The sequence below is a fragment of the Microcaecilia unicolor genome, chromosome 7 (genome assembly GCF_901765095.1).
Source record: "Microcaecilia unicolor chromosome 7, aMicUni1.1, whole genome shotgun sequence".
NCBI lineage: Eukaryota > Metazoa > Chordata > Amphibia > Gymnophiona > Siphonopidae > Microcaecilia > Microcaecilia unicolor.
This window is the reverse complement of record NC_044037.1, coordinates 255,319,225-255,344,968: the sequence shown is the minus strand read 5'-3', so window position 1 is coordinate 255,344,968 and position 25,744 is coordinate 255,319,225. Positions and strand designations below refer to the sequence as shown.

At 47.0% G+C, this 25,744-nt stretch overlaps 1 protein-coding gene across 1 annotated transcript in view; it reads left to right on the top strand.

The window, feature by feature from the left end:
• The first annotated feature begins 6,350 nt into the window (after positions 1-6,350).
• Positions 6,351-25,744, top strand: part of ACVR2A (activin A receptor type 2A) — a 172,220-nt gene continuing 152,826 nt past the window's right edge. The window contains exons 1-2 of the mRNA XM_030208861.1: positions 6,351-7,791; positions 23,789-23,996. The gene's annotated coding sequence lies outside the window, so the exon portion shown is untranslated. The remainder of the gene's footprint in view (positions 7,792-23,788; positions 23,997-25,744) is intronic.

Sequence of the window (25,744 nt, the reverse complement as noted above, 5' to 3'; positions counted from 1 at the left end):
GGGGGGGGGAATAAATGCTGAGTGCTGGATCCAGTCCTTCTGTGAAGGGGAGGAATGAGTGCTGGATACACTCCTTCTGTGTGTGTGTGGGGGGGGGGGGGGGGGGATGAGTGTTAGATCCAGTTCTTCTGTGTGTGTGTGTGGGGGGGGGGGGGGGGATTAGTGCTGGATCCAGTCCTTCTGGGGGGGAATGAGTGCTGAATCTAGGGGGTGGGGAGGAAATGAGTTCTGGATCCAGGCCTTCTGGGGGGAGGGGAATGAGTGCTAGATCCAGGGGGATGCAGCCCTTCTTGGGGGGGGGGGGGGGGAAGAGAATGAGTGCTGGATCTAGGGGGATGCACCCCTTCTAGGGGAAGGGGAATGAGTGCTGGATTGAGGGGGATGCTGCCCTTTCTGGGGGGAATGAGTGCTGGATCCAGGAGGATGCAGCCCTTCTAAAGAGAATCCATGCTGGAACCAGGAGAATGCTGCCCTTCTGGGGGAATGAATCCAGGTGGACGCAACCCCTCTGATAGAAAATGAGTTGGATCCAGGCAGGGGCTGACTGAAAGCTGTCGGAGGCCTCTGGGGCAGTAAAGTTTTATTTATTTAACACATTTATATCCCACATTTTCCCACTTAGTTGCAGGCTCAATGTGGCTTACACAATACCGTGAAGCTCCGGTTCAATATTACAGATACATAATCCTATATAATAATTCTCACCTCCAACGTTCTGTGCTTGGGACCGTGGCTCCTTGGCTGGAGGTGGTCTGTGAGGCAGACACGCACTGACGTCACTGACGTCAAAACAGCTGATTGCAAGGCAAGGGGAGGAGTAGGGAAACACGCTGCGCGTGTTTCCCTACTCCTCCTACTGCCTCGGAATCAGCTGTCACCCCCCCCCCGCGCTATGGCCCCCTCGAAACCCACCCTCTACCGCGAACCTGTCGATCCCCCCCCGCCGGAACGCCGAAAACTGCCGCCGCCGTTGTTATACTACCTTCCCTTCCCGTAGGTTGTTGAATCATCTTAGAAAGTTTAACTCCGTGCGTCTGACGTCAGACGCACGGAGTTAAACTTTCTAAGATGATTCAACAACCTACGGGAAGGGAAGGTAGTATAACAACGGTGGCGGCAGTTTTCGGCGTTCCGGCGGGGGGGGGGGGGGGGATCGACAGGTTAGCGGGAGGGGGTGGAAGAAAAAAAAAACGCATGTTGGGGGGAGAGAAGAGGGTGGCCAACCACAGCATGGATGCGAGCGGGGATGGGGGGAAGAGGCCGGCCCAGGCTGGCACATGGGAGAGAGAGGAGCATGGATGCGAGGGGGGGGGGTCATGGAAGGGAGAGAGGGGACTTGCTGGAAAAGGATGAATGGAGGCGGCAGGGGACAGAGGAGCATGGATGGCCATGGATTGGGAGGGCAGGCCTCAGGGAGAGAGGGCAATTGCTGGATAGGGAAAATGGAGGGGCCAGGTGACAGATGAGCATGGATGGGCATGGATTGGAAGGGCAGGACTCAGGGAGAGAGGAATTGCTGGATAGGGATGAATGGAGGGGACAGATGGGCATGGATGGATATGGATTGCAGGGCAGGCCTCAGGCAGAGAGGGGAAATGCTGGATAGGGAAAAATGGAGGGGCCAGGTGACAGATGAGCATGGATGGGCATGGATTGGAAGGGCAGGACTCAGGGAGAGGGGAATTGCTGGATAGGGATGCATGGAGGGGACAGATGGGCATGGATGGATATGGATTGCAGGACAGGCCTCAGGCAGAGAGGGGAAATGCTGGATAGGGAAAAATGGAGGGGCCAGGTGACAGATGAGCATGGATGGGCATGGATTGGAAGGGCAGGACTCAGGGAGAGGGGAATTGCTGGATAGGGATGAATGGAGGGGACAGATGGGCATGGATGGATATGGATTGCAGAGCAGGCCTCAGGCAGAGAGGGGAAATGCTGGATAGGGAAAAATGGAGGGGCCAGGTGACAGAGGAGCATGGATGGGCATGGATTGGAAGGGCAGGACTCAGGGAGAGGGGAATTGCTGGATAGGGATGAATGGAGGGGACAGATGGGCATGGATGGATATGGATTGCAGAGCAGGCCTCAGGCAGAGAGGGGAAATGCTGGATAGGGAAAAATGGAGGGGCCAGGTGACAGATGAGCATGGATGGGCATGGATTGGAAGGGCAGGACTCAGGGAGAGGGGAATTGCTGGATAGGGATGAATGGAGGGGACAGATGGGCATGGATGGATATGGATTGCAGGGCAGGCCTCAGGCAGAGAGGGGAAATGCTGGATAGGGAAAAATGGAGGGACCAGGTGACAGAGGAGCATGGATGGGCATGGATTGGAAGGGCAGGACTCAGGGAGAGGGGAATTGCTGGATAGGGATGAATGGAGGGGACAGATGGGCATGGATGGATATGGATTGCAGGGCAGGCCTCAGGCAGAGAGGGAATTGCTGGATAGGGATGAATGGAGGGGCCAGGTGACAGAGGAGCATGGATTGGACTCACACTTTCACTCTGACTCTCAAACAGTCACTCTCACATACACTCTCCCAAACATACACACTCCGAGGAAAACCTTGCTAGCGCCCGTTTCATTTGTGTCAGAAACGGGCCTTTTTTACTAGTAAAGTAGAAAGCATGATAAGAAACATAAGCTACAAGGAATGAAGAGGGGGTGGTAATAAAAGTCTGGTTTTGTCCATATTTAGCTGTGTCGTAGGAAGTAGAAAGTTAATCTGGATCAGGGGGATAGGCCTTCTTAAACAGGATAGTTTTCAGTGTTTTCCTGAAGTTAAGGTGGTTATGGATAGATCTTACAGCTTTGGGCAAAGCATTCCACAGTTGTGTACTTATGTAAGAAAAGCAGGATGCATAAGTAGACTTGTATCTAAGTCCATTACAGTCTAGATAATGCAGGTTTAAATATGTACGGGATAGGTTGGTACTGTTCCTGGGTGGTAGTTTTATAAGGTCCAGCATGTATCCAGGAACATCACCATAGATAATCCTGAGGACAAGAGTACAAACCTTGAAGGCAACACGCTCCTTGGTGGGAAGCAAATGCAGTTTTTCACGAATGGGTTTGGCACTTTCAAATTTTGGTTTTCCAAATATCAATCTGGCTGCTGTATTTTGTGCGGTCTGAAGTTTCTTTGTTAGTTGTTCTTTACAACCTGCATAGATTCCATTGCAGTAATCCAAATGGCTTAGTACTAATGATTGTATCAGCTTGCGAAATACGTCTTGTGGAAAGAAATGTTTTATGCGTTTGTTTCCACATTGAGTGAAACATTTTCTTTGTAGTTGAATTTACTTCACTTTCAAGTGTCAGATTACAGTCAATTATGACACCAAGTAATTTTACGCTATCCGAAATCGGGAGAGAGAGGTTTGGGATATTTAATGTTGGAGGTTTATACTTATTGTGTTGAGATGAAAGGATAAGACAATGAGTCTTTTTAGAATTCAGTTTCAATTGGAATGAATTTGCCCATGCATTCATTGTGTTCAAGCCGATCTTAATTGTGTTGATAATTTCTGTCAGATCGTAACTAAAAGGTATGTAAATTGTAACATCATCAGCATAAATAAAAGGGTTAAGGCCTAGGTTGGATAAGGAATTGGCCAAAGGGATCATCATTATGTTGAAAAGTGTTGGTGATAATGGTGAGCCTTGAGGGACTCCGTAAACTGCTTTCCAGGAAGATGATATATTTGAATTCGATTTGACTTGGTATGATCTAGAAGATAAGAAACCTTTAATCCATGTAAGTACATTACTGCCAATCCCATAGTAGTCTAGAAGATTTAATAAAATACCATGGTTAACCATGTCAAATGCTCTAGACATATCAAATTGGAGGAGAAGTATACTTTTTCCTGCAGATATTTCTTGCTTGAATTTGGCCAGAAGGGTACCTAAAACAGTTTCAGTACTGTAAAGGGAGCGAAATCCTGATTGCGAGTTGTGTAGTAGGGAAAATTTGGTTAGATAATTTGTAAGTTGTTTAGTCACCTTGCTTTCCATTAATTTAACCACCAGTGGGATAGAGGCAACTGGGCGACAGTCTTTTTCTTGGAATCCTTTGGTATTGGGGTGTGGAGGATGTTACCATAATCCTAGGGAAGAAGCCTTGTAGAAGCATGAAATTTAGGTGGGCTATTAAATCTGGTATCGGAAAGGGGCAGATTTAAGTAAATAGTTGGGACAAATATCCAGTTTACAATAAGAATTGGAGAACCTTAGGACTGCCTGTGAGACAGAATCCAAGATCATTGGGGCCTCCCCTTGCCCACCACTGCAGTTGCAGCCCCCTGGGCAGTAAAGATCATTTGGGCCCATGACCACTGCCCACCATGCCACCGCTGCTGATGCAGCCCCCCTCTCACAAACTGAGTCAAAGTAGGCCCTCCCTGGTCCTACCTTGAAGGTCCCTGTGCTCCAATGGCTTCTTGGGAGGGGGGGGGGGAGAGCAGGAAAGAACCCCACCCTTTCCTGCCTACTATCACCACTGTGCCTGTTGTCACTGTGTTTTCAAAATGGCTGCCGAGACTTACCGCTGTAGTCTTGCAGGTCTCGACAACCGTTTTTTTAAAACACAGCGGCTGTGCCAGGCAGAGTAGCGGCAGCAGGCAGGAAAGTGGGATTCTTTCCTGCCCCTGCAGAGGCCATTAGACAACCAGGGCCCTTCAAGGTAGGACCAGGGAAGCTTGTAATATGCGGCGGTGGACAACTGGGCAGAGCCTCTGGGCCCCTCAGGCACTGCCTGGTTGCCCAAATGGTCAGTCCACCCCTGGATCCAGGTGGTTGGTTCTTGCCCTTTTGAGGAGAATGTGTGCTGGATACAGCACTTTAGTGGGTTATGCGTATGAGTGGTGGATCAGAACTGATCCCTCCCTTCTTTTGCAGGAGTGCTGCACTCTAAACAAAACATCAGTGTTTTAAAGATGGACTGGTACTGTGAGAATCCAGGGGATCTGGATTATACCTAGAAATTTGTGCAGAGTTCATGAGTTCAGTACCCCCAATCATTTTCAGAAGTTGCCACCTATACTTTAGGCAACAGTTTTAACCAGGGGTATGCTGGTAAATTTTTAACAACAGGCTCTTTCTCCGGACGTAGCCAGCTCTGCAGTTGGAAGGGCCAGGGGTGGCCGGGGGGGGGGGGGGGGGGGAACAACACTTGCCTCTCTCTCCTCCCTCCCTTCCTTCCTTCGTGCGGGCATGCTAGGCATACATTTGCTGGCAGCCAATAAATGGACTGCCACCACTCCCAACGTCTTGCTCTGAGCAGCATGTTGGAACTTTTCTCACATGCTCGAGAAGTCCCAGCCTGCTGCCCAGAGCTGGAAACAAGGAGTGGGGAGCAGCAGCAGTCTATTTACTTGGCTGGCAGGGCTCAGCATCCCCACCAGCAAAGTAAATGAGAATTCAGCAGGGGGCCCAAGCCCACATTTTGGGAGCCAGTTGTTAAAGTAGCCATGGAGGGCCCTACTTTAACAACCGGCTCCCAAAATTCTTAAAAACGTAACAACCAGCTCTTGCGAGCCTGTGAGAGCCTGCTCCAGCACACCACTGGTTTTAACTAATAATGTTAAACATACTATTGTCAGGCCTCAACATATGTTAACGATACCTGGCCACCACAGTAAATTGCTAATAAATAATAATACAAGCATTTCTCTTTATAAATGCTAGGCTCTTACTCATATTTTAGTGAAAAAAATGTAAGACAACTTAACCATGTGTCTTAAAATAATAAAACTAGACTATTTTGTTCTCCGCTATGTTCAACCATTATATTCCATATGTATACAGAATGTAGCTTTAAATATTTTTCCTACTCTCGCAAAATTGCATTGCAATTCTCCAAACGTCCCGCAGACGCCACGTTTCTCTACTTCGGTATATACTGTACTCGCTTGGGACGTGCCACTTCCTAGCTTAAAATAGACTCTCTGAACGCGCCGACTAACATGCCGTTCGTCCATTACACAAATCTCCCAACTCTGCATCCGATCGGCTTAGCCAACAAAACACACACCGTATTTAAAGTAGTCGCCACTGACCACCAACCTCACACCCAACAGGTCACCCTTAAATAGCTCCCTTCAGTGCACCCATTCACCGTCCCAAGATGCTAAATCCCGCCTCCTCCCGGAGCCGATGGGTTCGATTGGCAGTTGCTGTATAATGACGTAAAACCCTCCGCCTCCAGCCGCTTTTCTATTAGGCTAGGCGTTTGCCACTCGAAGCTACGTCGCCTGCTCGTTGATCCAGCCTTGGTTTCTCCTGGAGTCGCGCGACAGGGAAAGGAGGAGGAGGAGAGAAAACAAAAACAATCGACGGAGCCGCCATCTTGGGTCGGGGGTTCGTTTCGCTGAATGGGTAGATATGAAATTGCCAGAGAGAACGCGGACGCCTACCCAGAATTGCGAAAATTTCAACCAGCCCGGCGGGGATTTGAGGATCCGTTTAATTTCTGACCGAGGAGAGAGCCTGGATGCCTTTGGGTTTTATGCTCCGCGAGTGGGAAGTTATTTTGGTGGAGAGCCTCGAATTCAGGCTGGGAGCGAGGAGTGAGCTGGGGGGTTGGTGTGAGGAGGGGGAGCCCAGCCAGCGCTGACGCTCGGGCACGTTTCTAAAGGAAAATACAACCGACTTTAGGGGGGGGGGGGGTTTGGTACCCTAAATTCCTCTTCTGGAAGTAGAAGCGGGGAAGTATGACTGTGTTTGGCTTGGCTTTGCCTGGTGCCTTCCGTTGGAGCGTGTGCCCATGAGGACTTACAAAAGGTGTGTTCAGTAGGGGGGGAAAAAAAGCCCAACATTGTACCGAGCTACAGTACACAGTTCCGGATCCCAGCACGGGCACGATATCGTCCCCGGTTATCCCCAATGTGAAAAGACTTCCTTTTGAATTCCCCCCTCCCCGACCTCTGAAATGAGTTGAGTGAACGCTGAGGTTTTGGGGAGTGTTTTTTTTTTGGTCTGGGAAGGGGGAGAAGGTGGATGTATTGATTGAATGGCAGTCAGAACAAAAAACGAAGTAGAGCAGTGTGTTGATTTTATTTATTTATTTTTTTTAATAAACAAAAAAGACTTGACGACCCGCTGACTTTAAACATCTGATGAACTGTGTGTGTGAAAACTTTCTTGGTATTTTCTAAAGCAAATCTTACACACCCAATGGTAGGCGACCTGCTAAAACCTTCCTTTTGCATGGAGAGCTAGAATTCTAGGTTCGTTTCTTCCAGACACGGATTGGGGACGAAGATATTCGAGGCTGTTAATTTCGGGCAATGGGTTTCAAGCTTGCAGCGGTCTGGGAATGAGGGATACTTTACAGATCTGAGTGGAAACACGAGACAAATCTGAGAATGCGTGAGAAAGCTGTAAGGGCATTTCCCTAAGGCTGCCTTGGATTTACTAGCGGATTTTAAATTAAATCTGGACGTGGTTTACTGCTTTTTTTTTTTTATGTTGTATGGCGGGCCATTGTGGATGTACGTTTCTGCAGAATCCTGCTGATATGCACCTAGATATCTATTAAACAAAAACTGCGAATTGTCTTCTGAATAATCTGGGAGAAGACTATATACAGTTTGTGGACAGTTGCGGTCTTCAGATGTCTTCTCTGATTATTTGAATTTAAAAGGATCTTTGCTGTGTAAGGAACCCTGAATCTGGATATTTAGGAAAAAGAAAATCTTGTGCTTCAAGTCCTTCATACCTTAGGAAGATGGGTGCTGCTGCAAAGTTGGCGTTTGCAGTGTTTCTAATATCTTGTTCGTCAGGTAAGTTCGATATCTTACGGGTTGGCGTTTGTTAGTGTTGTTGAAACTTACACCTCCTCCTTTTTTTGCGGTTTGAATGAAATAGATATTTATTATATGTGAGTAAGATCCCCCCCTGTTCATCTTGTTTTCTTTGAATCAAGCTACTGTCTATATTAGGTTTATCAATATACAATGTATCCTTTAAGGAAATAGAATGGTATTCTCCGTCTGGTGCTTTGAAATATCTACAGACGTAGTGCAGTATGTTCTGTATAACACCATTTATGTTTTAAACAACTCTTAATACTAATGTATCAAATTACGGTTTAAAGTGACCTTTTGCATAATTATCAGTAATTTTTTTATAGATTAATGCTCGAGAAGTACGACGATTACTATAGATGAAATCATTTCTTTAATTACAACTGTTTGTATTTCGGGAAATACAGTTGCAAACTTTTGAACATCTGATAGTTATGTTAAAAGTAGTTGCTATTTTGTAAGTAGTGACTCGAAGGAGCTGTAGTGGTCCCGTGGGAATAGTAAAGGCTTTTAGCATGCCCTTTTTGGAAATAGCGGTGCACGTTTTGCAGGGATATTGTTTGCAGAGTTTACAATATTTTACAGAAATCAAAACATATATTTCGAAGAATCTGCCTTTGAAAAAAAATAAGTTTGCAATCATTTGTGTCGTGACCATATAGCAACTAGGGGTGAAAAAACTAATGCAGTCACTTTTTAGTGGAATAGCAACGTTGCTATTCATTACCTGTTTCGCAAACCTTGGACCGCATATGTTAAGGTTGTTGATTGTGTTAAAGTTGTGCAGTCCAATACATTTAAAATAACCAATGCTTTTCTTAAGTTCATGCACATTTGTTTGTAGTAGTCGGGGAAGTATATAAGAATTTTAATGAATATGGTGGTATTCGATTCAGCAGGCTAATACCTTATATTACTTTTAACCAGATAGTTACCAGATAGTTAATTGTATGTATAAAGCTGTATTATCTATAGGCTTTTGCTGAATGGGTTATTTCCATGTGGTTAATAAATGCAGAAAGTCTAATCTTGTGTCTGTAGTGATATTGATTAGTTAGTTCTTTGTGGGGAAAAATGTGCTGTGACATAATGATCATTGCCAGAGATTAAACAAAACAAGCAGATGTTTGTTTTTAAATTGAAGTGCTTAACTCGTCAGAGGCTTCACATTTCAACATTTAACGTGTACATGTACATCATCATCATCCTTCAGTTTGTATTTATCTTTGGATTTCATTCGGTTTCAATGTTTTAGAAGTGTTTATTATTAAAAATACTTGCAAGGTATTAATTACTCTGGTCATTTGTGAGCAGATATGCAGGTGTGTTACTTTGATACCTTTCAAGAAAGAAATCTGCCTTATAAATGTTATTGCCATTTCAATATTTAATTCTGTAATCGTAAGGGTTTTCCATGATATGTCAGGTTCCTTTTAAGTAGATTGGGTTTGTGAAAATTGAATATTATCAGGTTCAGTAATTCCTTAATCACAAATTTCTATTTTAGGTGTTAAAACATAGTCTAGTTTACTCAGAAACCATAGCCACAATTTTCATTGTAACAAAAACAAACACCCAAATTTATTTATTTTAACATTGTAACATTAATGTTAATAGCAAGCACACTATTGCTTAATCCTTAATGCAATATATAAGGAAGTAAGACAGGACTGCTAGTTTTATGGTCATGAATAGTGGGGCCTTTTACACTTACATTATGTATTTCTTGTTCAATAGTAAACCAGCCATGTTTTGCAAACATTGCATTTAATACTCCAAGTAGAATTCTTAAATAGCCAATTTTCACTTTGGATCATCAGCAACGAATAAAACCTTAAAAAAACCTTTTTTTTTTTTTTTTTTTTTTTTTACAATTTATTTTTAGTTGACGTTTATCTTTTCAATAGACTTTCTGAGAAATGATTCCTCTTGGATATCATTGAAGATATATGAATGTACCTGCTAGATTCAATGCTAAGCTCTATCTAACCTTAAGTGATGATATCAAAGGACAGCTTTATTACTTCTGTAATATTTTTACAATTTTTCCGTAGGCGAAAACTTTGATAAATCGGATGTCACTTTTCAGTTAGAATTAAAAAAAAGAAACAAAACCTTGGGCCCTGTTTACTAAGCAACATTATAGGCACATTAACCATGTACTCGCCTACACTATCCTTATAGGCACCTACACAGAGCATATGCTAATTGTAGGCGCATTAAAAACGCTAATGCGCCTAAGTAAACAGGGCCCCTTGTGTTTAGAAGTTTGAGAAAAGGTTTGGGAGAAAATGGTACCACCCTTGTGAAAAGAAATTGACCATCGATACTGTAAAAATGCACCAACTGCAAGACAAATTAAAACTAATTGCATTTTTTATTTTGCTTTTTAGTTCAGTTGGAACCTACTAAAGTACCATGCACTTGATTTGTAACTGTTCTGGATTTTGCCTAATTTTAAAAGAATTATTCTACCTATGTAGAAACTAAGAGGCATAGACTACCATTACCTCTAAATTATAACATACTTGAACCTTTTATGCTCTAGTTCCATTGCGTCCCACAGATCAATCCAGAGACTTGTGGGTTATGTCCCTCAACCAGCAGATGGAGATAGAGAGAACTCCGAGGTTTGTTATATGTGATCATGTGCAGCCCTCCAAACCTCAGTATTCTCTCTATCTAGCAGGTGGAGGGTCACGCCAATGCAGCTCCGTGGTGATCTGGCTCCTTTCCCGTTCCCTTGGGTTTTTGTAGAGGCTGATGTGGGGTTGAGGGGGCTGTTGTCAGCTCTGGGTATACCTGGTGGCTCCAGATCCCTTCCTGCCTCCCCTACCAGCCTCCCAAGTTTTCTTCTGTGTAGGTCTGGCTCTGTTTCTCTCCTGCCTCTTCATAACTGTTGCTGCTGTTGTCCAAAGTAATAAAGCCCCCCCCCCCCCCCCCCCCGAGGGCTGGTGAGCCCAGTTGATTAGAAGGGAGGAGACCTTGTATGCAGAGTTAGAATGTATCTTTCCAGATCATTGCACCCCTTCTTGTAAGTGCCTTAGCATGGGTAGACAGGTCCGGAGGATCTACCCCTTAGGTGTAGGAATCCTCAAGGTGAGGTCACAAAGAGCAATACAGAGGCATTATTTTTGGTCTTATTTTGCACCCTCTCCTAATAATTTATAGCATCCTGTTTGCTTGTTTGGCTGTCGCTACACATTGGATAGATTTCAGTGTATTGTGTACAATGACACCTAGGTCTTTTTCTTGAGTGCTGACTCCTAAAGAGGACCCTAACATCAGATAACTATAATTCAGATTATTCTTCCCAATATGCTTTACTTTGTATTTTTCATTTGCCGTTTGGGTGCTCATTTTCCTAAGGTTTTCCTCCAATCTGCATGCGTTTTGACAACTATGAATAGTTTTGTGTCACCTGCAGATTTAATCACTTCACTCGTTCGTTTTTCCAGATCATTTTATAGTAAATATGTTAAATAGTACTGGTCCCAGTACAGATCCCTGCAGCTCTTCACTCCATTGAGAAAAATGGCCATTTAACCCTACGCTCTGTTTTCTGTCCAATAACCAATTCTTAATCCACAGAAGGACATCACCTCCTATCCTATAACTCTTTAACTTTCTCAGGAGTCTCTCATGAGGTACTTTGTCAAAAACTTTCTGAAAATCTAGATACAGTACATCAGCTGGCTAACCATTATTGTCATGTTTATTCCTGTCTTCAAAGAAATGAAGCAAATTGGTGAGGCAAGACCTCCCTTGGCTGAATCCATATTGACTCTGCCCCTTTAAACCATGTTTGTCTACGTGTTCTGTAATTTTATTCTTTACTAGTAAAAAAAGGCCCGTTTCTGACACAAATGAAACGGGCGCTAGCAAGGTTTTCCTCGGAGTGTGTATGTTTGGGAGAGTGTATGTGAGAGTGACTGTTTGAGAGTCAGAGTGAAAGTGTGAGTCCAATCCATGCTCCTCTGTCACCTGGCCCCTCCATTCATCCCTATCCAGCAATTCCCCTCTCTGCCTGAGGCCTGCCCTGCAATCCATATCCATCCATGCCCATCTGTCCCCTCCATTCATCCCTATCCAGCAATTCCCCTCTCCCTGAGTCCTGCCCTTCCAATCCATGCCCATCCATGCTCATCTGTCACCTGGCCCCTCCATTTTTCCCTATCCAGCATTTCCCCTCTCTGCCTGAGGCCTGCCCTGCAATCCATATCCATCCATGCCCATCTGTCCCCTCCATTCATCCCTATGCAGCAATTCCCCTCTCCCTGAGTCCTGCCCTTCCAATCCATGCCCATCCATGCTCCTCTGTCACCTGGCCCCTCCATTTTTCCCTATCCAGCATTTCCCCTCTCTGCCTGAGGCCTGCCCTGCAATCCATATCCATCCATGCCCATCTGTCCCCTCCATTCATCCCTATCCAGCAATTCCCCTCTCCCTGAGTCCTGCCCTTCCAATCCATGCTCATCTGTCACCTGGCCCCTCCATTTTTCCCTATCCAGCATTTCCCCTCTCTGCCTGAGGCCTGTCCTGCAATCCATATCCATCCATGCCCATCTGTCCCCTCCATTCATCCCTATCCAGCAATTCCCCTCTCCCTGAGTCCTGCCCTTCCAATCCATGCTCATCTGTCACCTGGCCCCTCCATTTTTCCCTATCCAGCATTTCCCCTCTCTGCCTGAGGCCTGCCCTGCAATCCATATCCATCCATGCCCATCTGTCCCCTCCATTCATCCCTATGCAGCAATTCCCCTCTCCCTGAGTCCTGCCCTTCCAATCCATGCCCATCCATGCTCATCTGTCACCTGGCCCCTCCATTTTTCCCTATCCAGCATTTCCCCTCTCTGCCTGAGGCCTGCCCTGCAATCCATATCCATCCATGCCCATCTGTCCCCTCCATTCATCCCTATCCAGCAATTCCCCTCTCCCTGAGTCCTGCCCTTCCAATCCATGCTCATCTGTCACCTGGCCCCTCCATTTTTCCCTATCCAGCATTTCCCCTCTCTGCCTGAGGCCTGCCCTGCAATCCATATCCATCCATGCCCATCTGTCCCCTCCATTCATCCCTATGCAGCAATTCCCCTCTCCCTGAGTCCTGCCCTTCCAATCCATGCCCATCCATGCTCCTCTGTCACCTGGCCCCTCCATTTTTCCCTATCCAGCATTTCCCCTCTCTGCCTGAGGCCTGCCCTGCAATCCATATCCATCCATGCCCATCTGTCCCCTCCATTCATCCCTATGCAGCAATTCCCCTCTCCCTGAGTCCTGCCCTTCCAATCCATGCCCATCCATGCTCATCTGTCACCTGGCCCCTCCATTTTTCCCTATCCAGCATTTCCCCTCTCTGCCTGAGGCCTGCCCTGCAATCCATGGCCATCCATGCTCCTCTGTCCCCTGCCGCCTCCATTCATCCTTTTCCAGCAAGTCCCCTCTCTCCCTTCCATGACCCCCCCCCCCCTCGCATCCATGCTCCTCTCTCTCCCATGTGCCAGCCTGGGCCGGCCTCTCCCCCCCCCCCCCCCCCCCCCGCTAGCATCCATGCTGTGTGGTTGGCCACCCTCTTCTCCCCCCCCAACATGCGTTTTTTTTTTCTTCCACCCCCTCCCGCGAACCTGTCGATCCCCCCCCCCCCCCGCCGGAATGCCGAAAACTGCCGCCGCCGTTGTTGTACTACCTTCCCTTCCCGTAGGTTGTTGAATCATCTTAGAAAGTTTAACTCCGTGCGTCTGACGTCAGACGCATGGAGTTAAACTTTCTAAGAAGATGATTGAACAACCGAAGGGAAGGGAAGGTAGTACAACAACGGCGGCGGCAGTTTTCGGCGTTGGGGCGGGGGGGATCGACAGGTTCGCGGGAGGAGGTGGGTTTCGAGGGGGCCATAGCGCGGGGGGGGGGGGTGACAGCTGATTCCGAGGCAGTAGGAGGAGTAGGGAAACACGCTGCGCGTGTTTCCCTACTCCTCCCCTTGCCTTGCAATCAGCTGTTTTGACGTCAGTGACGTCAGTGCGTGTCTGCCTCACAGACCACCTCCAGCCAAGGAGCCACGGTCCCAAGCACAGAACGTTGGAGGTGAGAATTATTATATAGGATAATAACTTCCACTATTTTGCCTGGCACTGAGGTTAACGTACCGGTCTGTAATGTCCTGGATCACCCTGAACCCTTTTTAAAAATCGTCACATTGGCCACCATCCAGTCTTCAGGTAGTATGGACGATTTTAACGACAGGTAGATCACTAACAGCAGATCAGCAATTTCATATTTGAGTTTTCAGTTTCCAGGGGTATTTTATCTGTGCCAGGTGACTTATCAGTCTTTAACTTGTCAATTTGGCTTAGTACATCCACCAAGTTTAACTTGTCAATTTGGCTTAGTACATCTTCCAAGTTCACTGAGATTTCTTTCAGTTTTCTCCACATCGTTGCCCCTGAAAATCATTTCCGGTATAGGTAGATCTCTTACATCATCTTCCGTAAAGACCAAAGCAAAGAATTCATTCAGTCCTCTATGGCCATGTCCTCCTGATTGCTCCTTTTACTCCTTACTGATCTAATGGTTCCACAGATGACCTCACAGGATTCCTGCTTCTGATGTACCTACATGGCAAGTTTTTCTTCATATTCTCTTTTAGCCTTCTTTATCAATGCTTCACATCTGGCTTGACAGTGCTTATGTTGCGTCTTATTTTTTTCATTCGGATCCTTTTTCTTTTGTAGATATTTGATTGTATAGGAATCATGGGAAATATATACAACTGGTTCTCTGGATTCTTAAAAGACAGTTTCTATAGAGTTAAGCTGGAAGGAAAACTTTTAGACAAATGGAAGAATACAGTGGTGTTCCTTAGGGTTCCCCATTCTCCCCCATACTTTTTAATATCTACATGTATTCCCTGGGTTTTGTCCTGGATAAGATGGGTGTCTATCTGTAATGTAGATGACATAACGATTATGGTTCCTATACACTCTTCAGTTCCTTCTCAGTCTGACTTATAATATTTTAAATACCTTGGATTCTTGGATGAAACAACATAAGTTAATTGAATTCAGCTAAAACTAAATTTCTGTTAGTCGCTCTAGAGAAGAAACTGTGATGATCCAGTGGCGTACCTAGGGTAGTTGACACCCGGGGCCGGTCATTTTTTAACACCCCCCTCCAAAATCCAGTACTAGGCATACTGAGAATACAAAACACTCAGGACCTATAGAGCAATTCTATCATACCATAAGCAGTCATGTCTACGAGTCACACAAGGAAAAGGAAAGCATCTTAAACAGTACAGTGAGCCCTGGAACATCAATTCACCTATTGTAAAATGAAACCAGACAGAATAGTACAGATCGTCAATCCTGCACAGTCAATGCCAACTGAAAGCCATGTCTTTTTCACAAACACAGATACAGCCTAATCCACTATAGAATAAGTAATCATAAACTTTCTATTTAGACAAAAATTAAACTGAACCCCCAAGATGCTAGACGCTGCATATAATGCAACGCCACAGAAACAGAAAATGTCCCCTAATACTGTGCAAAATATAAAGACAGCAGATGTAAATTTGAAAAAACTAACAAATACCAATCACCACTTTACAAATTAAGAAATAGAACTAAAACAAATATAGAAAATAAAATAATACCATTTTATTGGACTAATACACTTGCCTTTCAGAGGCCAAAACTTTCTTCCTCAGGTTAATACGGTATAGTGCTGTTAGTGTCCTATCCTGACCTGAGGAAGAGGTTTTGCTCTCCGAAAGTTAGTCAAAATGTATTAAAATTAGTCCAATAAAAAGATTACGTTATTTACATGTTCTATTATAAACATTTATTAACACAGCTACAATACTACTTTATCCTAAAGCAAAAATAAAAATATATATTTTATTTACAGTTTTTTTTTGTCGTCTCTGGCTTCTGCTGTCCTCATCTTCTTTTCACTATCTTCCTTCCATCCAGCATCTGTCTTCGTTCTTTCTCTGCCATCCAGTGTCTGCCCTCTCTGCTGTCCCTTCCATCCAATGTCTGCCCTCTCTCCCTGCCCCTTCCATGCACATCTGCCCTCTATCTCTGCCCCTTCCATCTGCCTGTCTGCCCTCTCTCTCTCCCCCTTCCATTCACTGTCTGCCCTTTCTCTCTGCCCCTTCAATCCACCATTTGTCATCCCTCTCCACCCCCATCCATCCATCCAAGATCTGTCCCCTCTCTCTCTCTGCCCCTTGTTCCAGCCCCCCTTATCCCACCTGCCCCCAGTTTCAGCTCCTCTCCCATCTGAGCCCCCGACCCGACCACCAGCTTCATCCAGAGAGGACAGCCCTTGTCTCCTGCCACCTGCCTTTAAAGAAAAAGCTGTGAAGTGGCGTGGCAGGCAGCGCTTCGCGTCTGCCCTGCTTGTAAACGAAGTAAATCTCCATTCTCCTCATCGTCGTCGGGCCTTCACTCACTGGGTCCCGCCCTCGTGGAAATAGGAAGTTACCTTAGAGGAAGGCGGGACCCAGTGAGTGAAGGCCTGACGACAACAAGGAGAATGGAGATTTACTTCGTTTACAAGCAGGGCAGACGCGAAGCGCTGCCTTCCACGCCACTTCACAGCTTTTTCTTTAAAGGCAGGTGGCAGGAGACGAGGGCTGACTGCAGCGCCAGCGGACCGCCCCCACCACCCCGCCCTTGGTACGCCATTGTGATGATCAATCAGAATTTATACAATTTTTCTTATATAAAATTCTGGGAATTCAGCTGGACAATAGGTTGTCATTAGACTCGCATATTTCTAAACTAACACAAAGATAATTTTTGTTGATGCAAAATTTACGACGTGTAAGAAAATATTTTGATCAAAGACACTGTCAGCTTATAGTACAGTCTTTGATTTTGAGTTCCTTAGATTATTGTAACATCACTTATTTAGGAGCATCTAAAATTTTGAAGAAATAGGCTATTCATAATGTGGCATCTCGTTTATTCACTATCAAAATATGACTTGGTTTCTCAATACTATAGAAAATTACACTAGCTCCCTATACAGGCGAGATTAAGATTTAAATTTTACTGTAAGCATTTTATACAGTCTTGCTCCTTCATATCTTATGCTTCCTTGTCATCAAGCATATGAATCCATTATGAATGGGTTGTGTCCGCCTACCAGCAGGGGGAGATACAGAGCACGGAAATACCATAGTGCCTCTTGGCCAGCTAGCTCCATCTGCCTCTCAGTATTCTCTATCTCCCCAGCAGAGTTGGACGCAGCTTATTCAGCTCCTTCAAAAATCTGCCTGGGGTGGCTCCTGGGCTTTTGCCAGTTGTAGCAGGGATGTTGTGGCTATTGCAGCTTCATTTTAAAGGCACATAGGTTAGCCCTTTCCCTGCCTTACCCATCCCCCTATGTGGATGCAGGCATATAGGTTTGCCCTGTTCCTGCCTTTCCCACACTCTTCTATGTGGATGCAGGCACATTGGTTCGTCCTTTCCATGCCTTTCCCACTCTCCTGGACCTCCGGAGTGCCTCTGTAGCTGTTGTCTCTAACTTTCCTCACAGCGTAAAAAAAAAAACGTGACACGCTTGTTAGCGCTGTGATTCTGAGGCTTCCTTCTGTCTGTGCAGCGTGACCGGAGCTCTGTGACTCGGTCTGGTGAGGTAAGAGAGTCTTGTAGCTCCTCCGGGGAGGGCCCACGATCGGGACATTTTGGCGTGAATCTGCCATTTTGAAATTTTCCACTGTTTTCAGCGATGGCTGCGGAGGTTGTTAAGTGCTGTTCACGTTGTGGCAAGCGCAGATCGGCAGCGGGGCTCTGTAAATCGTGCTCTTCAGATGTCAGGACTGGCCCGAGCATGGCGAGCGAGGTATCTTCCAGCTCGGTGGAGCTGGCAGCGGGCGCCATCTTGGATGCGCCGCATGGCTCAACTTCCGCAGGAGCGGAGGGGTCTGAGGCCGGAGGGGAGCCTCTGATGCAGGCTACCAGAGGAGCTGCTTACCCCGGAATGGAACCGGGAGGCCAGGGTGAGCCTTTCTCACCTGAGTTTGTGTTGCTTTTACATAAAGCATTCATGTTAAAAAGAGCTCTGCTGCAGATGTCTGACTCTGCGTTGCTACCTGCGTGGAGACCGGCCCGGGATTGCCGTCAGGGTTTTTTTCCCCAGACAGTTGGCTGCAAGACAAGCGCAGAAGGGAAAGTCCCCTTCAGAGAGTGGCGCACCCCCCCTTGTGGTTGGGCTGTGAAGATTGAGGGGTCTGGCAGGCCTTCGTGGTCCGAAGAGCCAGAGGAAGGTGTAGGATTGCCACTGGATCCGGTTGATCCCACTGCGGTTAGGATTTTCCACCGCGAGGAGCTGCCAGCGCTTATTTCTGATGCCTTACAGGCTTTCTCTATTGAAGATCCTGTGATAGGCGAAACCTCTTCTGGTAATCCGAGGATGGCAAATACTAAGAAGCCTGCTCGAGCCTTTCCTTTGCATGACTCCATCCAAGAGCTTATTTCGGCTCAGTGGGCTGACCCTGAGGGGCCTTTGAAAGTTGCCAGGGCAATGGGGCACTTGTACCCTCTCAGTGAGGAGCACTTGGCACGCTTGGCCGTGCCTAAAGTGGATGCAGTAGCCTACATCAATTGTCAGGGTGGCACTATGTCCAGAGCCCTAGTCACGGAGGCATCTGAGATTTTCGACTGGGCCAAGCGCCACCTGGAGCTGCTGTCCGCGGCGCACATTGCCGGTCAAAGCAACATGCAAGCCGATTTCCTCGGCAGGCATCAACTCGACCCGGCGGAATGGGAACTTGCCGAGGAAGTTTTTCTTCAGTTTTGTGCCAAATGGGGGATTCCAGGATTGGATCTCATGGCGTCAAGTGCAAACACCAAAGTACCTCGCTTCTTCAGCAGAAGAAGAGACCCTCGTGCTGCAGGGTTGGATGCATTGGCTCAATCTTGGTCTTTGGACCTCCTATACGTGTTCCCTCCGTGGCCCTTGATAGGGTGGGTTCTGCTTTGGATTCGCCTGCACCAAGGATTGGTGATTCTCATCGCCCTGGATTGGCCGAGGCGTCCGCGGTACGTGGACCTCAGGCGAATGCTGGTGGAGACTCTGTTTCTTCTGCCTCTAGTCCTGAACTTGTTTCATCAAGGTCCGGTGGCTATGGAAGATCCCTGCCACTTTGGTCTTATGGCCTAGCTCTTGAAACTGCGCAATTGAGAGAAACATGGACTATTCTAACAAGGTCATTGCCACTCTCTTTCAGGCTCGTACGCGGTCCTCTGCTGTGGCCTATGCATGGAACTGGCGCAGCTTTGAGGTGTGATGTGCTAAGAAGTCTATCATTCCGACTCTAGCTTCTGCCTCATAATTGTTGGACTTTTTACAGGACGGCTTACAGAAGGGTCTGGCTTATAATTCCTTTCAAATTCAAGTAGAGGCATTGGCTTGTTTTCAGGGGAAATTCTCCGGCTTGTCCCTAACTGCTCATCCGGATGTTGCCCGATTTCTCAGAGGGGCGCTACATCTCTGTCCTCCCTGATGGTCGCCTTGTCCGTCTTGGAAACTGGGGCTCGTATTGAAAGCGCTCTGGCGATCTCCTTTTGAGCCACCTAACCGTGCTTCTGCGATGGATGTGACTCTTTAGACCATCCATAAAATCCGCCCCTTTCTTTCCAAGCACTCTACCAAAACCCTCATCCACACCTTTGTCACCTCTCGTTTAGACTACTGCAATCTGCTTCTTGCTGGCCTCCCACTTAGTCACCTCTCCCCTCTCCAATCGGTACAAAACTCTGCTGCCCGTCTCGTCTTCCACCAGGGTCGCTTTACTCATACTACCCCTCTCCTCAAGTCGCTTCACTGGCTCCCTATCCATTTTCGTATCCTGTTCAAACTTCTTCTACTAACCTATAAATGTACTCACTCTGCTGCTCCCCAGTATCTCTCCACACTCGTGCTTCCCTACACCCCTTCCCGTGCACTCCGCTCCATGGATAAATCCTTCTTATCTGTTCCCTTCTCCACTACTGCCAACTCCAGACTTCGCGCCTTCTGTCTCGCTGCACCCTACGCCTGGAATAAACTTCCTGAGCCCCTATGTCTTGCCCCATCCTTGGCCACCTTTAAATCTAGACTGAAAGCCCACCTCTTTAACATTGCTTTTGACTCGTAACCACTTGTAACCACCTCGCCTCCACCTACCCTCCTCTCCTCCTTCCTGTACACATTAATTGATTTGATTTCCTTACTTTATTTTTTGTCTATTAGATTGTAAGCTCTTTGAGCAGGGACTGTCTTTCTTCTATGTTTGTGCAGCGCTGCGTACACCTTGTAGCGCTATAGAAATGCTAAATAGTAGTAGTAGTCTTTTTTTTTAGTGGCAAGGACGTAGGCACAAAGAGTGTCTGAACTGCAGGCTCTTTCCTGCCGGGATCCTTTTCTACGGTTCTCGGCATCTGGTGTAACCGTCCGTACAGTGCCTTCCTTCCTGCCTAAGGTGGGTTCGGCTTTTCACCTTAACCAGCCAATTTTTCTGCCTTCCCTTCATAAGGAGGACTTTCTGGAATCCTTTGGGCAGTGGCGCCTTTTGGATGTCTGCAGGGCTCTGTTGCAGTATCTACAGATGTCAAATGACTTCAGGAATTCTGACCATCTATTTGCTCTGTTGGCAGGTTCACGACGCAGGTTTCTGGCGTCTAAAGCCTCTGTGGCTCGTTGGCTTAAGGAAGTCATTTTTTCTTCTTTTCTGCTTTCAGGTCAGTCTCCGCCTGAAGCGTTTAGAGCGCATTCTATGAGGGCGATGTCCTCTTCATGTGCTGAAACGGGTGTCCTTTCTCTACAAGAGATCTGTCGTGCGGCTACCTGGGCTTCTCAGCTCTCCTTTGTGTGACATTACAGGCTGGATGTTGCAGCGCGACAGGACGCTCAGTTTGGGGTGCAAGTTCTTGCTTGCGGGGTCGCATGTTCCCACCCTATTTAGGGAGTGCTTGTAGGTTATGTCCCTCTGCCAGCAGGTGCAGATAGAGAGAACTTCTGAGGTACACTGTATGTACTCGTATGCAACCACCTAAACCTCAGTATTCTTTTTATTTAACAGGTGGAAGTTCAGAACTCTGTAGTTCTGGATTGCTAGGCTCCTGACCCATTCCCCCTGGCTGAGTTGAGCTTCCTTTTGGGATTGAGGGCTCCCAGCTGTGGTGGTGGTGCCATGTCCCTCCATTTCTCTCCCCACCGGACCGGACCCTCTTCTCTTCCTCCAAGTGTTGACTGGTTTTATGACTGCGATTCTCTCCTGCCTCCAGTGTAAAAAAACAAACAAAAAAAACAGTTTAATGCCAGGAACAGCAAAGCTCAAGTGCCGGTAAAGTAGCAGCTTTTTTGGTGCTTTGGCTCCGGAGTCGGAGGGGTGCATGGCTGGAAGTCAGCAGGGCTGAAGTGAAGTGCGGCTCCCGTTGTGGGAGCCGGAGAGCAGCGTCGGGTTCCTGCCCTGCTTGCACTCGTGGTACCATTAAGGCCATGTGGATGTCAGTGGCAGAGGACGCCCGGAGTCGGGATCACGCGGAGGAGTCGGAGCTGGGGTTGGCGGGCTCTTCCAGCATTGTTTCTTTGCGCCATGCTCCAGGTGCCATTTTTTTTGCAGCCCCCACCCACCTGTAGTATCGGAGCAGGTGTCAGCATACGCCTCTACGCTCTCGTCTTGCCCTTCAGTTGGTGCCATATTTTTAGCTCTCTCACATGAGGGAGAGGTTGGTGGGGACGTGCCGACAGCGGGGCCGTCCTCACAGCTGATTTTGGCAGGAGTCAACAGCCTTCCTGATCCGTGCCCGGCAGCGGGTGTCATTTCTGCCTCTCTCTCCCTCCCCCCCCCCCCCGCAGGCAGCCATCATAGCGGCTGACCCACTGACAGATCTTCAGTTGGGGATGGCCGATCCTTCATTGCAGGAGGTTGTTGACAGTGGCTTTGATACTCCCTTTTCCCCTGAATTTGTGCTTTTGATGCACAAAACATTCCTCCTCAAGCGGCTGGGTTGTCTCGGGCTATTCCTCTTCCCACGGATTCTAAGGGGGTCCTAGGCCTCTCACCACCTTTGTTCTCCAAAAGGCCGTGTATGGAGGTCCAGCAGAATCTGGAGGAGGTCTCTGTTTTCTCTGAGTTAGATGATGGACAGTTGTCATGCAGATCCCGGCTGACCAGGTCAGACTCGTTGGAGGGCGGGGAAGTTCTGTCGGATGGGGGTGATGACCCGACAGTGGCATGACTGTTCTGGAGTGAGGCGCTCTCAACCCTCATTGTTAGGGTCCTTGAAGTTTTGGACATCTTCCTTTCGAGCATTTCGTTCACGGCTTCAGTAGCCCTGTCTATTATGTCTGGGACCAAGAGGCCCTCCCACAACGTTTCATATTCATGAGGGGATGAAATTACTCATTGTGGTGCAATGGGACATGCTGGAGGCCAGGTTGTGGGTGACAAGGGCTATGTCGTACCTTTATCCGCTCCTGGTGGGAGAATTAGTTTCCTTGTCATCAAGCAGATGAATCCATTACGAATGGGTTGTGTCCACCTACCAGCAGGAGGAGATAGAGAGCACTGAAAAACCATAGTGCCTCTTGGCCAGCTAGCTCCATCTGCCTCTCAGTATTCTCTATTTCCCCAGCAGGGTTGGATGCAGCTTATTCAGCTCCTTCAAAATCTGCCTGGGGTGGCTCCTGGGCTTTTGCCAGTTGTAGAAGGGGTGTTGTGGCTATTGCAGCTTCACTTTAAAGGTACATAGGTTAGCCCTTTCCCTGCCTTACCCTTCCCCTTATGTGGATGCAGGCACATTGGTATATCCTTTCCCTGACTTTCCCACACTCTTTTATGTGGATGCAGGCACATTGGTTCGTCCTTTCCCTGCCTTTCCCACTCTCCTGGACCTCCGGAGTGTCTCTGTAGCTGTTGCCTCTAACTTTCCTCACAGCGGTTAAAAAAAAAAAAAAACGTGACACGCTTGTTAGCGCTGTGATTCTGAGGCTTTCCTTCTGTCTGTGCAGCGTGGCCGGAGCTCTGTGACTCGGTCTGGGTGCGGTAAGAGAGTCTTGTAGCTCCTCCGGGGAGGGCCTGCGAATGACAGCTGAATGACTTATAAACCACTGAATATTTGACCCATAGTTGTTTAGAGACAGATTTCCAGGCATCAGGGTAATTGTTTTTCTTTTGTTCTTTTTCCTTTATAATTTGATTTGATTTCATTTATTTCTCGCTTAACATCTTCCCCTTTCTCTCCAGGCATTCTCCCTCTGAGCTCTTTCTGGTCCCCCTCTCCAGCCGTAATTAAGGGCCCAGTAATAGGGCCTTGCTAGAGGCAGGCAAATGTTATCTGAATTAGCATAATAGTATTTCAGTGCTGAGCTTCTATCGCTTCATTGATGTACAGTTTGAAGGTCAGACCAACAAGATGACAGCACTAAAGTTTTGTTGTTTAGTAACTCTCCCACTGGTATTTATTTATTTATACCCCACATTTTCCAACTAGTTGCAGGCTCAATGTGGCTTGCACAGTAACATGGGAAGGCTACAGTTCAGTATAATATCATTAAACAATGTCATAGTAAAAAATTAATTGTAAACGTATCATCTAAAACAACAAAAGTAGTAAAAGATAATGGAAAAAAACCCGAAACATTAGAGTCCATAAATTTTGCTAAACAGATAAGAAATAAACTAACATCTGGATATTTTTGGCACATCGACTGTCTAGTTTCATTTTGTACTTTTTTTTTTTTGGGGGGGGGGGGGGGGGAAGGCAGTCTAGAAATAACACGCTAACACTTGAAAACACATATACCAGTTTTTTTTAAAAGTTTATAATTGTTTTCCACTTACTTTTGATTAAAAACAAACATAAGAATAAAGTTTTTGAAAATTAAGATCTTACTAGTATGGAAGACCTAAGGAAGACCCATTTTTATATTTCAATGTGTTTAAAAAAGCACTGATTAAGTTAATTTTGTTCCTCCGTAGGAGCTATACTTGGCAGATCGGAAACACAAGAGTGCATCTACTACAATGCAAACTGGGAAAAAAGACAAGACAAATCGTAGTGGTATCGAGCCTTGTTATGGTGATAAAGATAAAAGACTGCATTGTTTTGCTACATGGAAAATATTTCTGGGACCATTGATATAGTGAAACAAGGTTGCTGGTTGGATGATGTCAATTGTTACAACAGGTAAATTTCTTGTTTTTTCAGTTAAATGTAGGCATTATTTAGAGTCATAGTTTAATAAATACTAAGATAAATCAGTTACTGATCTGTTTTCATCATCAAATATTTATTATAAATAAGATGAAATATTACATACTAGTAAGGAAGGCCCGTTTCAAATCGCAATGAAACGGGCGCTAGCAAGGCTCCCCTCCGTCCCTTTGTGTCTCCGTGTGTCGCCGGCCCCCCTGCAGCTTCCGTGCGAATGTGTGACCCTGGCTGTTTTGGCACGCCCCCCCGTGTGCTCCGCCCTCGACGTCATCGCGTTTTGACGCGAGGGCGGAGCAGAGGTACAGTGCAGTACAACGTTGGAGCTGAGAGTGTGCCCCGCCCTCAATGTCATAATGTTTGACGCGAGGGCGGGGCCCACAGACTGTGATTTTCTGTGACTTCAGAGCTTCGAACTTACGAACCTGGCTTCAGTAACGTCAGTGCAAATAGAACGTTGAGGGTGAGTTTTATATATATATATAGATGTTCTACTAGAGGACAGTAAACTTAGAGCTACCATGCATTTTCTCTAAATAAGTTTCCATAGTGTCCCACAGATCAATCCAGAGACTGGTGGGTTATGTCCCTCTGACAGTAGGTGGAGATAGAGAGAACTTCTGAGGCTCTATATGTGGTCATGTGTAGTCAGCCAAACCTCAGTATTCTCTCTATCTAGCAGGTGGATGGTCATAACTCTGCAGCTCTGGATTTGGGCCTCCTTGCCCATTCCCTCGGGATGAGTTGAGGTGCCCATGGGGTTGAGGGCTCGCTAGGGCTGAGCACGGATACCTGGTGGTGCCAGGTCCCACCCTTCTCTCCCCCCCCCCCCCCCCCCCCCCCCCCCCCCCCCCCCCCCCCCCCCCCACCCCCCCCCCGCCTGCTGGTTCCTTACCCAGGATATGTGATTCTACTCACTTTTTTTTTTTTTTTTTTTTTAAACAGGAAATACGGTATTTCTTTAAATTTACCTTTCCTTGTCATCAAGCAGATGAATCCATTACGAGTGGGTTGTGTCCATTAACCAGCAGGGGGCGATAGAGAGCACTGAAAAACCGTAGTGCCCCATGGCCAGATAGCTCCATCTGCCTCTTCAGTATTCTCTATCTCCCCAGCAGGGTGGACGCAGCTTATTCAAGATCCTTCAGAAATCTGCCTGGGGTGGCTCCTGTTGCTGTTGCCAGTTGTAGCAGGGGTGTTGTGGCTGATGGTGCCCACTTTAAAGACACATAGGTACGCCCTTTCTGTGCCTTACCCGGCCCCTGATGTGGATGTAGACACATAGGCAAGCCCTGTCCCTGTCTTTGCCCACGCTGTAGATGCAGGCACATAGGTTCGCCCTTTCACTGCCTTTCCCACGCTACTGATCCTCCGGAGTGGAAAAAGTTGCCTCTTGTGCTGTTGCCTTCAACTTTCCTCACAGCGTCAAAAAAAAAAAAAAAAAAGTCGCTTCGCGCTGTAGCGCTGCAATCCAAGAAAAGAGGCTTTCCTTCAGTTTGTGCAGTGAATCGGAGCTCTGTCAACGCGATCCGGAGAGGTAAGAGCATTTGGAAGCTCCTCCGGGGTGGGCCCACGTTCGGGCCGATTTTGGCGTAAAAATCCGCCATTTTGAATTTCCCACCATTTTCGGCGATGGCTGCGGAGGTTGTAAAGCACTGTTCCCGTTGTCGCAAACGCAGATCAGCAGCAGGGCTCTGTAAATCCTGCTCTTCTGACGTCAGAGC